Source organism: Elephas maximus, chromosome 13 (assembly GCF_024166365.1).
Source record: "Elephas maximus indicus isolate mEleMax1 chromosome 13, mEleMax1 primary haplotype, whole genome shotgun sequence".
Lineage (NCBI taxonomy): Eukaryota > Metazoa > Chordata > Mammalia > Proboscidea > Elephantidae > Elephas > Elephas maximus.
The window spans coordinates 86,551,212-86,566,275 of NC_064831.1; positions in this window are offsets into that span (position 1 = coordinate 86,551,212).

Below are 15,064 nucleotides of genomic sequence, written 5' to 3' on the forward strand. Positions count from 1 at the left end.
GGAAATTCTGTTAACTGGTGGGCTCATTTGCATGCCATTACCCAGAATGCCTACCCAACTCACAGATGTTTCCCAGACATGGAGTGGAGGGGCGGGGGGAAAGGTGACGCTTTGGAAACAAATAGAGAGATTTGTGTATATGTTACGTGAAATTCTTTTCCCTCTGTTTTGTATCAAGAAAAAAAAGTGTAATACGAAGTTATGAATTTTTATCTAACTTTGGGAGAAATTTTTTCACCTTACTTTCAGGAAATTTAAACAAATGGAAACCAGAAAAACGAAAGACCAGGTAATGTTCTTCGATTAATTTGTGCAGATAAAAGAAAACATTACAGGCTTCCATGTTATGTATTCAGCGTTTGCCATAGCACTTTCTTTTCCCTGGGAGCAAAACTTTTTTTTTTTTTTTTAATGATAAATTGATAAAGGTATAGAGGGTCTTACTGGGACTCAATTTTGATAAAAGCCTCAGCAGGTTTGAATGGCTTTAAATTGGATATGTGGGAGCATGGTGTCTTCAAACCTAAACTCAGTCACAATGTAAAAGTCTTTGAGAAGCATTTTTACTGTTGTTTTTTGAAAAATACCTAAAGGGTTCTGAGCAACAGCTGTGAAACCAGGCTCTGAGGGCACGCGTACACACACACACACACACACACACACACACACAGACTAGTTGCTCTGTCCACAGTTAAAGATTTCAGGATTGGCTTTGGTTACTTAAATTTTACAAAGGAAAGGGATGTCTCATTCACAACAGAGAGACCTTAAAGTAAAATAGAAGGAAATAGAATTGAATAAAATAAAAACTATAATTAGTGGGGGGGGGGAGGCTGAAGTTACAACGCAGGTGTTTTGGGGAGACATAAACATTTTTCCTTAAATGAGGCGTTGAGGGCTGGGAGAAGGGCAGTAAAATTAGTGGAATTACTGCCTGATTTTAACCAGATGATTGCTCCAGTTGGACACCAGCGAGTTTTCATTAGGGACTCTAATTTACAAGCCATTCACCACATTCCAGTGGAACCCAACAACTCCCCCAGGTCCTAAAGAATGCCAGCTCTCCCCCTTTATGGCAGAGATGCCTAACTGCAAGGGTTTGAAAGGCCAGCAGGTTTAGGGATGGGAGCATAAACTGTGAACTAGAGATGATCATATCGTCTCCCCAACGCCATCTTCCCAGGAAACCGATTTCTGACACAGACTTTACCAGCAGTTAAAGAACATATGGCCCTTTGGCCCTGCGCTCAAAGGGATTGTATGCCTGGAGGTGTTTACGTGATGCTCAGGAATGTTATTTGTTTACACATGCCAGTGACAGGCTCGCTTCTAATTTGCGTCTATAAAATAGTGTCTAGCCTTGTGTTCTTTAACACTTCTGATTGCCGGTTACGCAAGCAAGTTTGATAAAGAATTCCCTGATGTTACACAGAATTTGCATGACTGTTTGGAGTCAGAATCTTGGTGGGCTCTACCTCAAGAACTGCAGCCAGGCATTTAGTATATGTTTATTGTGATATCTCGGCACACAGGGTTGGAACACAATGTCGCAAAGTCAGGAGTTCAAGTTCTATGCATAGTCTCAGACCTGCCCTAATCTCTGTAAAGTCAACAAGGTGAGAAACTGTACAGAATCATCCCCATTCAAACTCATCTCCTAGAGGTGAAAATGCAACAGTGTATCTTGGTGGACCATCAAGAGCGTCATTAAGTAGCCCAGAAAACCAACCAGGCAGGCCTAGAGCACTTTAGACTCTGAGTACTCTGGGATTCAGACACAGCTTTTTTGAAGTACTGGAAATGGAGTTGCACCAAATTAAGACAACACTAATTGGAAGAGTTGATCAAGATCAGCCATCTGGATCCTTCTGTAGTCACAATCTGTCTACATTTGTAGAAAGTGGCCTAAATTTTGCTGGGTTGTAATCCACTTGTTTTACACTAGTTACGCATTGCTGCTCAGTCGATTCCAACTCCTAGAGACCCTATAAGACAGAGTAGAACTGTCCCGTAGGGTTTCCAAGGTGCGGCTGGTAAATTTGAACTGCCAACGTTTTGGTTAGCAGCCGAACACTTAACCACTGCACCCCCCAGGGCTCTTTACACTAGTTAGAGCTCACCAGCCATTAAGAGATGTTGTAGAATCCATTTATCAAGTCATATATTCTGTCTTTTACCTGAAAAACACCAGCTCTTTGGTGCCCTGAGGATAATCCAAGAGTATTGTGATCTAATCGACTTTATCACTCCCTTTTATCATTTTGTGATGGCTAGCAGAGAGTGGTAGAGCACTGGTGTGTCTGTTTGTTTTTATTTTAGCTACCTAGGATTCTACACTGTAGTTGAAACTTAGTTAAGGGCTATTCTGCACACCCACCAAGAACTTCTTTGGTAATTGGCCCAAAACCATAATAAACAACTAATTGAGAGCCTCTCTGCGGTAACAAAACCTCAAAACCTTATTTTTCAAAACCTGTATCTAGATAGCCAAAAAAACCAAACCTGTTGCCGTTGAGTTGATTCTGACTCATAGGGACCCTATGTCTAGATAATCATACTAAAAAAAAAATTAAAAAATAATGAATATCTAGATTGAAGGTACAGAGTCACTTTCTATATTCACAGTTGAGCAAGATTTGTTGTGTTTTTCTTTATATTAATAAAAGGGTGGGAAAGAAGGTTAAAAGTTTCTCATTTTTGGGTTTCTCCAATTCTATTCAAACCAAATCATTTGTTTTCTAATCATCTAAATATAATGAATCACTTTCATAAAAGCATGGAAATCTGAGTTCTAAGTCATGGTCAAAAAGTCAGGCTATCTTCATCATCATATTTGCCTATAATTGTCTATAACTTTAAGTGAAAAAATTCCGGGAAAGTGAATTGGAGGAAGGAGGGCATCATTCATCTGCTGCAGATGACAAGTGCCATTAACTTGATGAGAAAATCATCAGATGTCCACTTCACTTAACGCGAGATGAACGGTTTGCCGCTGGATGCTCCATTTAGGCATCAAGAAAAGTTTCAGAGCAACTTGTAGAGCAGTTTTTGAATGTTCACATTTCTGGAGAACAGCTTTCACGTACTTGCCAAACTTTTATCAGTGTTGAACTGATACTGCGTTAGGATATTTCACTTAGCTGAAATTTAAATTCAAGTTGTTTTTATTACCAAAAAAAAAAAAAAAATTCAAGAGCTTGGTCATTATTGATACTTTCTCTGTCATTTCACAGTTGTATTTTGAATTAGGTAACAGGCTGTTGGGAAATCTGTATTTTTACATCTAAACATAGCTATATTAAAAGCCATTTTGGCAGTGGCTTAAGTTTCTTGGAGTAAGGATGTCAGTGTGTGTGTGTGTGTGTGTGTGTGTGTGCGCTGGGGATGTGGGAGAACAAAATAAACTCGAGAATCTTTTAAAAAAATAATATTTATATTTTATTTACCATTTTAAAGTACCTCTAGACATAGAATTTGTTGACCTTTTAAAAAAAAGACACAAACTATTAGGAAAAAATAAAAATAAGCTGTAATCCCACCACCCAGACTACTATCATTTTGGTATACATTCTTCTGGATTTTTAAACTGTTGCTCTCATAGAATATATGCTGCTCTGTAATTTTTTTTTTTTAACTTAACTGTATATTATAAGCATTTTGCCTTATTATGAAAGATCCTTCTGAATCAAGATTTCTAACGTTAAAAAAAAAAAAATTAGGCGCCATTAAGTTGGTTCTCACTCATCGCAACCCTTTGTACAACAGAACGAAACACTGCCTGGTCCTGCAACATCCTCACAATCATTGCTATGTTTGAGCCCGTTGTTGCAGCCACTGTGCCAATTCATCTTGCCAAGGGTCTTCCTCTTTTTTGCTGACCATCTACCTTACCAAGCATGATATCCTTCTCCAGGGACTGGTCCCTCCTGATAACACGTCTGAAGTACCTGAGATGAAGTCTCGCCATCCTCACATCCATGGAGCACTCTCACTGTACTTCTTCTAATATTTATTTGTTTGTTCCTCTGGCAGTCCATGGTATATTCAATATTCTTCAACAATACCACAATTCAAATGCATCAATTCTTCTTCAGCCTTCCTTACTCATTGTCCAGCTTTTGCTTGTATATGAGGTGACTGAAGATACCATGGCTTGGGTCAGGAGCATCTTAGTCTTCAACATGACATCTTTGGTTTTTAGCATTTTAAAGAGGTCTTTTGTAGCAGATTTGCCCAATGCGAGGCATCTTTTGAAGACTTGTCTGCAGCTTCCATGGGCATTGATTGTGAATCCAAGTAAAATAAAATCTTTGACAACTTCAGCTTCAAAATTTCTCCATTTATAAGATTTCTAATAGCTTTGTAATATTCCAGTATATGTATAAAATGTTGGACTTAGCTTCTTTTTAGATTTCCATTGTTGTAAATACTATTTAACCACATAATTGGGAAACATATATTGTAACAGATATTTTTCATTTAATCTTTGTTTATACTTCTGATGATTTTCTTAAGTGCCAAAATTTGAATTTCTAGATAAAGTATATATGCACTTGCTTAAGGTTTTTGATTCATTTTGATAATTTTTCCTCCAGAAATCCTATATGCACCAATTTTCACATGCTTCAGCAATGTCTGAGACAGCACTTTGGCACATACTGGGTATTTTTGTTTAATCTTAATATTTAGCAAGAAACGTATAAATTCTTCATAAATATGTTCTCAGATAGCAAGATAGGATATCAATTGTTTGATTAATATTTATTTTTTGGGGGGATTACTCTTTGGTAGGCCCACTGCCTTCATTCTTATTTTATCAGATGAGATAACAAGTAGCCTGCTCAAGGCCACACATCCAGTATGTATCAAAGACTGGCCCTGAACAGTGGACTCCTTTTCTTAAAAACACAGGTCCTTAACTAGTACTAAACTGCTTGTTCCTATCTTGCACTGAAAACTAACTACTATTACTACCCATTGCTGTCAAGTCAATTCCAACTTGTAGTGACCCTACAGTGACCCTATGGGACAGAGTAGAACTGCCCCCATAGAGTTTCCAAGGAGCTTCTGGTGGATTTGAACTGCTAACCTTTTGGTTAGCAGCTGTAGCACTTAACCACTACGCCACCAGGGCTTGACTATTAACAAATTATCAAACATTTTGCTTTACCACACTTTTTGGCTGTCCCACTAACTAGTTCATAACCTGGAATAGAGATGGTTTTCCTAAACGAATGTCAAAAGCCTAATCTACTCTATCTTTACATTGGTATTTTCACACCTTTGAAAATTTTGCTTCCGTGTGGGCATGGGCTAGATCTGTGCTCTGTTCACACTTCCAAGGGCCTGCTGAGAACATATAACCCCAGGAGAAACAAACACACTGAAGAGGCTTCTGCCAACAAGACTCTCAGCTGCTGAAAGAAAAACACACCACCAAAGGCAAAGGAATGTTTAGCCCAACCTTACAAATGGAACTTTCCTTTCCTCCTCCTGTTTTGAAAGTTGTTAGCCCTATGTTGCGGTTGATATTTAAACTTTACCCAAATGTATGTGCAGCCAGATGGACTATGAGATTATTGGGATTTGATTTTCAGATAAACCACAATCCTGGGTGAACTCTTGTTATTCCAGCTGTGTTATCTCCTAATTTTCAGGAAGAGGCTAGTTCAGTGGGAAGGAGCAGGGAAGAAGCTTCCCTGAAAGAGCAATAATGGCTGTGTCTAATCCCTGCTCTGCCTGGGAAGGAAAATGTTCCCCTACCTCCCGTGTCAGGACAAGAATTAGAATTCCTCTCATATTCTTAAAAAACTGCAAAGCAAAGACAGATAGTAACTCTAAATATGATTCATCCTTGAGTTATTAAAAGTGGAATTTATTGTACCAGAAGGAACATGATAAATATTTTTAAATTCCAAAGGCAGTAGAAGGTTTTTGGTTTAGTAACCAAAAAGAACATGGTTTCTGACAAGAGCTTGGGGAATGTACACACAATAATTAAATCTGATTAATGTAATCATCTGAGTAATCAGGTATTTAAGAAAATAAACTAAGTAATCAATTGTAAAAGCGATTTGCCATTTAGAGGAAAAAGGTTGTAATATATGTGCCAATAGTTTTCAAACAGCAAAGAAAGGACCCAGTGGTCTACTTGATGAATAATTCTTATCATGGCTTCATTTCAGTCTTTTAATCTATAAGTAAAAAGAACTTTTCATTCTTTCAACAAGGACTTATGGAAAGTGAGCATTTGGTAATCATAATTCCTACCCTCAAGGTCTTTATAAGCATGTGGACTGTAACTTTATCGAAGATGTTTTAGGGAGAATAGTTAACTTTTGATGAGTGTTGGAAAGTATTCCAACGTAAGACAAATGGACAGGATATCTCTTTAGAGAAAGCATAGTCGAGGGGAGCGATCCTAATCCCTGAGTCTAACACCGAGTGTCACAATTTTCTCAATTTCCATTTCCTTTAAAATGATGGAGAGATGGAAGATGGGGATAGCTGATCTCCAAGCTCCCTTCCAGTTCTTTGAAAAAATAATTGTAAGTACTTAGTAACCACACTGTACAAGGCACTAACCTGGGTATAAATCAGTTCTTTCCTGATTTTAAGAGTAAAGAAAGATGGAACCATGAAGTACAAAATGTTCTCTGGCAATGTGTTAAGAATTCCTCAAGCAGATGGTCCCCTGGTCATTCTTAGAGCAGCAAATACACTGGAAGGCTCATAGGAAAGGCAAGTTGCATTCTTCCAAAGTTTCCCAATCTTGACAGTTTGTTCTACCTGATAAAATCTTTCTGTCCTTATTTTTCTATTTTCCACTTTGGGTCATTTTTCAGCTGGTATAATTTTATTTTGATGATAACTCACTTTTTCAGTTTTTCTCTTGTGTTTTTATATAAATAGATAAATGGCTGCCATTGAGTCAACTTTAACTCATGGAAACCTTATATATAACAGAAGGAAAAGCTGCCGAGTCCTGTGCCATCTTCATGATCGTGGGCATGTCTGAGTCCATTATTGTGGCTGTTGTGCCAGTCTAGCTCACAGATGGTCTCCCTCACCCTTCTTGGCCCTTTACTTTACCAAACATGATGTTAAAACAAAAAAAAAAAAAATGATGTTAGCCTCTAGCAATTAATCCCTTCTTATGATGTGTCCACAGCAAGCCAGTCAGATAATGTTCTGTTGTGATCCATAAGGCTTTTACTATCTAATTTTCAGAAGTAAATCACCAGGCCTCTCTTCCTAATCTGTCTTAGTCTGGAAGTTCTACTAGGGTGACCTTTTTGGTATTTAAAATACTGGTGGCATAGCTTCCAACATGACAGCAATGCACAAGCTACCACACTACCACAAACTTGCATTTTTTAAGTGCTATATTAAGTACTTTTTAGGTGAATGTTATGGATTGACTTGTGCCCCCCCCAAAAAAAAAGATGTACGTTAACTTGGCTAGTCCATGATTCCCAGTATTGTATGATTGTCCACCATTTTGTCATCTGACGTGATTTTCCTATGTGTTGTAAATCCTACCTCTATGATGTTAATGAGGTAGGATTAGCGGCAGTTATGTTAATGAGGCAGGACTCAATCTACAAGATTAGGTTTTGTCTTTAGTCAATCTCTTTTGAGGTATAAGAGAAGGGAACAGAGAGACAGAGGGACTTCATGCCCACCAAGAAACAGAGGCCAGGAGAATAACATGTCCTGTGGACCCAGTGTCCCTGTGCTGAGAAGCTCCTTGACCTGGGAAGATTGATGACAAGGACATTCCCCCAGAACCAACAGAGGGAGAAAGCCTTTCCCTGGAGCTGGCACCCTGAATTTGGACTTCTAGCCTGCTAGACTATGAAAGAAAAAATTTCTCTTTGTTGAAGCCATCCACTTGTTGTATTTCTGTTATAGCAGCACTAGATAACTAAGACAGTGAGTGTGTATAAGTGTTAAGCAAATTGCTGAGTTTGGATGTATTGAATTTGACTATGGTCTGAGTGGTCCATTCATTTATTTAGCAAGAGTTTCTTGAGCACTAACCATCATGTCACCTCAGCCCACACAGCAGCCCATTATTACACTTCTCAGAGTACAAAATTGATGCGTATTTGTTAACTTAGAGTAAACTAGCTGGATCCAATTCTTCAATCAGATTTTTAGAGCCCTTGCCAGCTTCCTTTTCTGTTCCCATTTTGTACCCATTTCCCATTGTTCTCTTGCTCTCAGTTTCTTTTACACTCGCTCTCTCTCTTGCTATTACTTTCCATTTCCCACTCTTCCATTTGTTAATCCCAAAGGAAGTTACTCAGCTGTAATGTATGTATAATAATACACTACATTTATCATATTATTTTGGTACTCAGAATCTTTGAGCCTCTTTAACCCAAGATGCAAATGCTAAACCTGGGATTCAAGACTCTCCAAAATCTAACTCAAATTTCCAACCATATTTCAAAATATTTTGTTCTAGATCAACCACACAAGGCTACTTGTTTTCTCCTAAATGGGCTATATAGAGTCCCACCTCCAAATTTTATTCACAACATTCCTCTCACCCAACAGGCCATCTTCCTTCTCTCTGCCATTCTTCTAGGCTCAGTTAAACTTATACATCTTCTGTGATCCATCAAGTCTCTGAATCACCAATCTGTCTTCTGTGTGTCTATGGCATTTTCTGTTTGTTCTATTCAGAGGATACTAGATCTTATTTATCATTTTATTTTCCCCCTTTTTCTATGTATTCTTACTCCAAATAGCAGAGGTTATCTATCCCTAGGGCATACAGCTAGTAATTGGAAGGATGAAGATTTCAATGTTCATCAGGATGGTTGCAAAGTCCATGCTCTTACTACTCATTACTAAGAGAAAATATGACACAGGAAGATATGAAAGCCACATTTAAGGACTAATTTGGAATGGTTAGAAGGAGATAGAAATGGGAACTATTAACAGAAATAAGGAATGTTTTTCCTTAGCCTTAGGGTTATGCTCATTCTTAGAACTGATTTATATGATGACAGAACTTCCAAGTCAAAAAACCACTTCAAAATTTGGAAAATTGTGATCTGAGCTCTAGAATACGTAGATTTGGAGGTTATAATAATGAAAATCTGGAATTTTAACTTTGAAAGTGGTCTGAGAAAGCGATTATCCAATATCTTTATTTCCTAGATGATATATATGCATATTGGAAACCTTGGTGGTATAGTGGTTCAGAGTTTGGCTGCTAACCAAAAGGTCAGCAGTTCGAATCCACCAGGCGCTCCTTGGAAACCCTATGGGGCAGCTTTACTCTGTCCTATAGGGTCACTATCCACTCAACAGCAAAAGGTTTTTTTGGTTATATGCATATAGAGGTCAAATGAAGGGAAAGATAAGGTCATTGAGAAAAAGGAAGCGTGAAGGGCTAATCTATGCCTTTTAATAATACCCCTAATTTGGGCACAGAAAAAATGAAATGAACTAAGAGAAGAGAAAGAGGAATAGAAAACTAGGATAGTTGGTTGACATAGCAACTGTAACATAGCAAAAGGACTTTAGAGTTGCTAATTCTTTATTGGATGCCACACTGGCCTCTAGTCTAAGTTGAGTGCTGAGTATCTTTTAACTGATCTTTCTAAAAACAATTTTCAAAGTCATGAGTCTGTCAAGCTGATCCCTATTTCTATACCCCAAGGATACTGTTTTAATGATGGCTAGATGGCACTACAGGTTTCAGAGGCCTCATACAAAAGATAACTGTGGGCATTTATTGGCAGGTATTCCTTTAACAATCTTTTTAAAAGCCAAAGCTTCTTTGGTAAATAAAATTAATTTATTTAAATATTAGCCTAAATATTAACAATCCTCATAGTCTACAAAAAGACCAAGGGAATTGGAGTACTAACTGCAGATAAGAATAAATAAAATGAAAACTTATGCCAAATTGGACCTTTTGTGAAATATTTTTGGTATTTAACTGCTTTTTAAAAATGTTCTAACATGACTTCAGCCATGATAGTCTTATTTTGTCTTCCTTCTGAATCAGAAGTGTCTGGGAATATACTCTCTTTTTTCCTACTCCTAATTACTTTTCCAACAGCTGACCCCAAAGCTTTTTTGGGCATTTGGAAATCTGGAAATATATTTCTGTGACCCCTGTCAATCCCTTCTAAACACCAATGGCTTTGGTTGTTTCCTCTAGAAGTTGTTCACTGGAGGCCCATCTAAATATGTTTATCTGAGGCAGCCTTCTGCAGAGTCCCTAGCACCCCTAGACCACTTAATAACCTATTGTGATAGCAACTCGTAGTTGTTGTTAGGTGCCATCAAGTTGGCTCTGAGTCATAGGGACCTTAAGTACAACAGAACAGAACACTATCCGGTCCTGTGCCATCCTCACAATCATTGCTATGCTTGAGCCCATTGTTGCAGCCACTGTGTCAATCCAACTGATTGACGGTCTTCCTCTTTTTTGCGGACCCTCTACCTCACCAAGCATAACATTCTTCTCCAGGGACTCGTCCCTCCTGATAACATGTCCAAAGTATATATAAGATGAAGTCTTGCCATCCTCACTGCTAAGAAGCATTCTGGCTATACTTCTTCCAATACAGATTTCTTCACTCTTCTGGCAGTCCATGGTGTATTCAATATTCTTTACTGACACCATAACTCCAAGGCATCAATTCTTCTTCGGTCTTCTTTATTCATCTTGTATTTGCCTATCTTATATCCATCCTGCCCCTTCTCCGTACTAAAAGAACCCTGAATTTGTTTCAGATAGTCACATCCCCAGTTAAAGGAATTACATTTTTCAACCTCTTTACAAATAGAGGTAGCTATGGGACTATGTTCTGGCTAATACAATGTCAGCACAAATTGTTGAGTTGCGCTTGGTAGTAGGATCTAACGCAACGGTCTTGCCCCTTTTCCCTACCAGTCATGTAGATATGATGGCTGCAGCCGAAGTAAGCCATGTTGCAACCCTGAAGTGGTCCTGGGCTTGAGATCTGGAACAGTAAGGCAGAGTAAGGTTCCTTTTGATTTTGTGGAGGTGTCATTTTGTGAGGGGAAAATATTGAATTGTTTAAACCAATGAATTTTGGAGGTCTCAGTTACTCAAACCCAAATATAAATCCCAACTAATAAATCAATACGTGCACATATGAGATACCATGTATGAATGCATATCTGTATGTATACATTTTTCTAGAGATGATAGATATGTACCATATTTTTACATAAATAACACATGCGTTCTACTTTCTTTTGCCAACCATACCCTTACCTTGGAAGGTATTTTCATAATAGCTCTATGCCAATTTTGTTTTTACATGTTTCTGAAAAAAAAATTAACATAGCACACTTAGGAAACTACCTCTTAGAGGACGGGGGCATCAAACAAATGTAAAACACATGCATTATTTGTCTAAAAATACAGTAAATAGATAGAGAGCCTTCAAAGTCCCTACTACCCCTGTGTATGTCTTTTTCCACCACCCACCTGTCAGTTTGTCATACTGTAGTGGCTTGTGTGTTGCTTTGATGCTGGAAGATATGCTACCAGTATTTTAAATACCAGCAGGGTCATCCCTGGTAGACAGGTTTCAATGGAACTTCCAGACTAAGACAGGCTAGAAAGAAAGACCTGGAGATCTACTACTTCTGAAAATTTGCCAATGAAAATCTTACGGATCACAATAGGATACCGTCCAATACACTGCTGGGAGATGAACCCCTAGGCTGAAAGGCACTGCATAATGGCCACAGCAATAAGTTCAAACATATCAAGGATCGTGAAAATGGCTCAGGACTGGGCAACATTTTGTTCTGTTATACATGAGGTCACCATGACTTGGAGCTGACCGGATGACAACTAAAAACTACGTATGTCCTCTATCAAAAGAAAAAAATGTAGACAGCATTGTGAATTCTCCAATAATCGATATAATGCCTCTCAATCAACATTGATTTATCTAATTAATTAATCAATTGATAGAAACACCATAACCCAAAGGGAACTTAGCAATTTTAGTTTTCTGATACCTTTAAACTATGGTTTAATAAAATATGATTCATTGATTACTAGTCTTGCTGAAAGTTCCTCAAAAACTAAAGGGGCAGAACCAAGAATAAATAAATAAAAGCACATACTTAAATAAATAAATGAGCTCCATAGGTTTTGCAAATCATAGTGCATATTAAAGTCTGAGAAAATCTGCAGTAAAGATGGTTGCTCAAATTTGCTTTTTCCAAATTTACCTGATTATAAAACTCTTTTTTTTTTTTTGAAACCCCAAATATCCCTTGGAGCCAGTTGGCAGCAAACTGTTTGGGAGATGAGTTTGGATCTCTTTGACCACCTATTCAGAGAGGACACAGTGAGTGGTTACTGGAAAAAATATGCTTTGGTGGTTTCTCCACAGAAATCAAAGGAGGGTCAATACTCAGCGAGGAAGGGTGATGATGGTGACCATGTTGTTAAAATCCACCTCAAGGAGCTGAAAGGAGATACCCATTACCATGGGTCCATTCCGACTCATGGCACCCCCATGTGTTACACAGTAGGGTTTTCTTGGCTGTAACCTTTACAGAAAGAGGCCACCACTCGTTCCTTTTGTGGTGCCGCTGGGTGTGTCCGAACCATCAAGCTTTAGGTTAGTAGTTGAGTACAAACCATTCTCACCACAAGAGAAAGCCAAAGGAGATGCAAGGTCTTTGTTGGATGGGTTCTGGTCTGTAGCCTAAATTTAAGTCCCCCAAATCTTTTAGCTGCTCTCTCCAGAAATAGTTTTAAATATCTCCCTAAAAAAGAACAAAGAAATTTTAATAATTTTCATTTGGAACCTTCTTGCCTGCAAGTTTACTGTAAATATGAGTAGCATGAAAGTGGCTAAGCAGTTTCTCTGTCTTTCAGATGCCCTGGTTTGTAGTTGGAGTACTAGTTAACCTTAGCAAAAAAAATTAGTCGGCAATAAATATTTACTTTTCAAAAATATCCTGAGGAGACTTGAAACAGTAGGGGCAAATCTCTCTGGTACTGTTTTTTCATTTAGAGATGACAAAAAGTCTAGGGAAAAAGTGACAGTTTTAAGGGCTTTAAAAATATCTAATGCTTGAAGTTTGAAATTGGCAATGAGCCAGGTCCTGTCTTAAAAAGACAGGCGCTTTATTATACTTTCTAATTCTTCCAAAGTCTGTCCTTAGGATATATGAGCTGCCTCTAATATGACTACTCTATTCTCATCCTCTGGTGCTATACTCTGGTCTCAGCTCATAAATTGAAAATCGAGGATCTGTAAATCAGAGAAGACTATTTCAGGGAGCCATTGTGCATTTCCAGTCAAATCTTCCAGTTTATCTTAAATATTTCATCTTAATGTCACCTTAAGAAAAGTTTTTCATTCAAGTAACTTACAACATCTAGTTTTAAACTGATTACACTTCTAGGCTGACCTTCTGCTAGGAGACTGCTTTTTGGCATTAATGTCACTTCTGCTGACCGATTATTGAACGAGAGATTTTTTCCACAACCTGAATTATTTGACTGTAAACAGAGAAAGGATAGTAACCCAATGCTGAACGTCTGTTAGCTATTCTGTCGAAGGAAATAATTGAAAGAGTCACCTATTCATTGTTTGCTGTTTATATTTGTATTACCTTTTTGTTTTAAATATCCAGGTTAATATTCACACTATGCTGAGATTTAAGATGATTGGCTTGGGTTGCTCACTAAAGCAACTATTCCTTTAAGCTAATTTGTTGTTCAAAATCTGTTGTAAAAACTAAGCTTATTCATTTTCACATACTCAGTATGTTCGTAAATACATGAGTTTCTGCCAACTGTGATTGCCCTTGAATGGCTTTAAAAAAAAAAAAAAATGCTTTGCTTTTTTTTTCTTCATTGGAACCATTGTTCAACAGGTTAAATGGAGTTGAGAATATTTCCATGTCTGTTTATGTAGGAATCAGTATATTCCATCCTCAACTCACCCACTAACAAGTCTGATGTTGGATTTTCTTGTTATTTGATCTAGCATTTAATAACCTGTCAGTCGAGAGGACTTTAAATAAACATTTTTGTATAATATTTATTACAGTTCAAGGGCACATGCCCTGAGGCCAAAGATGAATAGACAAGAGAACAAGCCTTCCTCCTTAGTAATGTATATGTATTTCTACACCCCCTAATCCTTTAGTCCTTGAGACTTATAGGCAACAGCCTTGGATCCACAAGAATCCAAAAATAAATAAAGGTAGTAACATACTTTATGATTCAACTTCCTGTAAGAGAGCCTCCTAATTGCCCTTCTCTCTGCTTACCCTAGCCACCTCCCACTCACAGACTAGGCAGAGAAGCAAGGAGCAAGGTTATCCTACTTTTGCCAAAATAACTTGAGATTAACTTCATGGTTAAACTTGAAAACTTGTCAGGCATTCAATTTTTCCAGAAGCAAGAGTCCCACTTGGGTCAAGGTTGTAGTAGTGAACTAATTAATTATTCATACCAGACCTGGGAAGCAGAGGCCGGCTTGAAGGCCTGCATCAGGTCATGAAATTTCAAATGGCTGAGGTAATAAACATGTGTGAGTTGGGCCAGGTATAATGTAACAAAAAAGGAGAAAGTCTAATGGCAAATTGGAGTTCCCATATTCCTGCCAAATGCATCCAAATTGAATTTTTTTTAATAATTCCCCGTCAACCACATCAAGGAGAACAGAAGACAGAATTTAGTCTGCCAACTTATAACTCTGGTCTTTGTGATGAATGTGAACTAAACCAAAAATCATAAAATTCAACCTACCTGGCCCAATCAAGAAATTAAAAAAAAAAACAGAAACAGTTGTCATTGAGTCCATTCCTACTCATGGCAGCCCCTATGTGTCAGAGTAGAACCATGCTTCACTGGGTCTTCAATAGGTGATTTTTCTTTTTCCTTTTGGAGTAATTGCCAGGTCTTTCTTCCACAGTGTCCTGACTGGACTTAAACATCCAACCTTTGGTTAGCAGTCAAGGGCCTTAATCTTTTTTACCACCCGGAGACTCCAAGAAACAAAATAGATATTAAAAAGAAGCTACA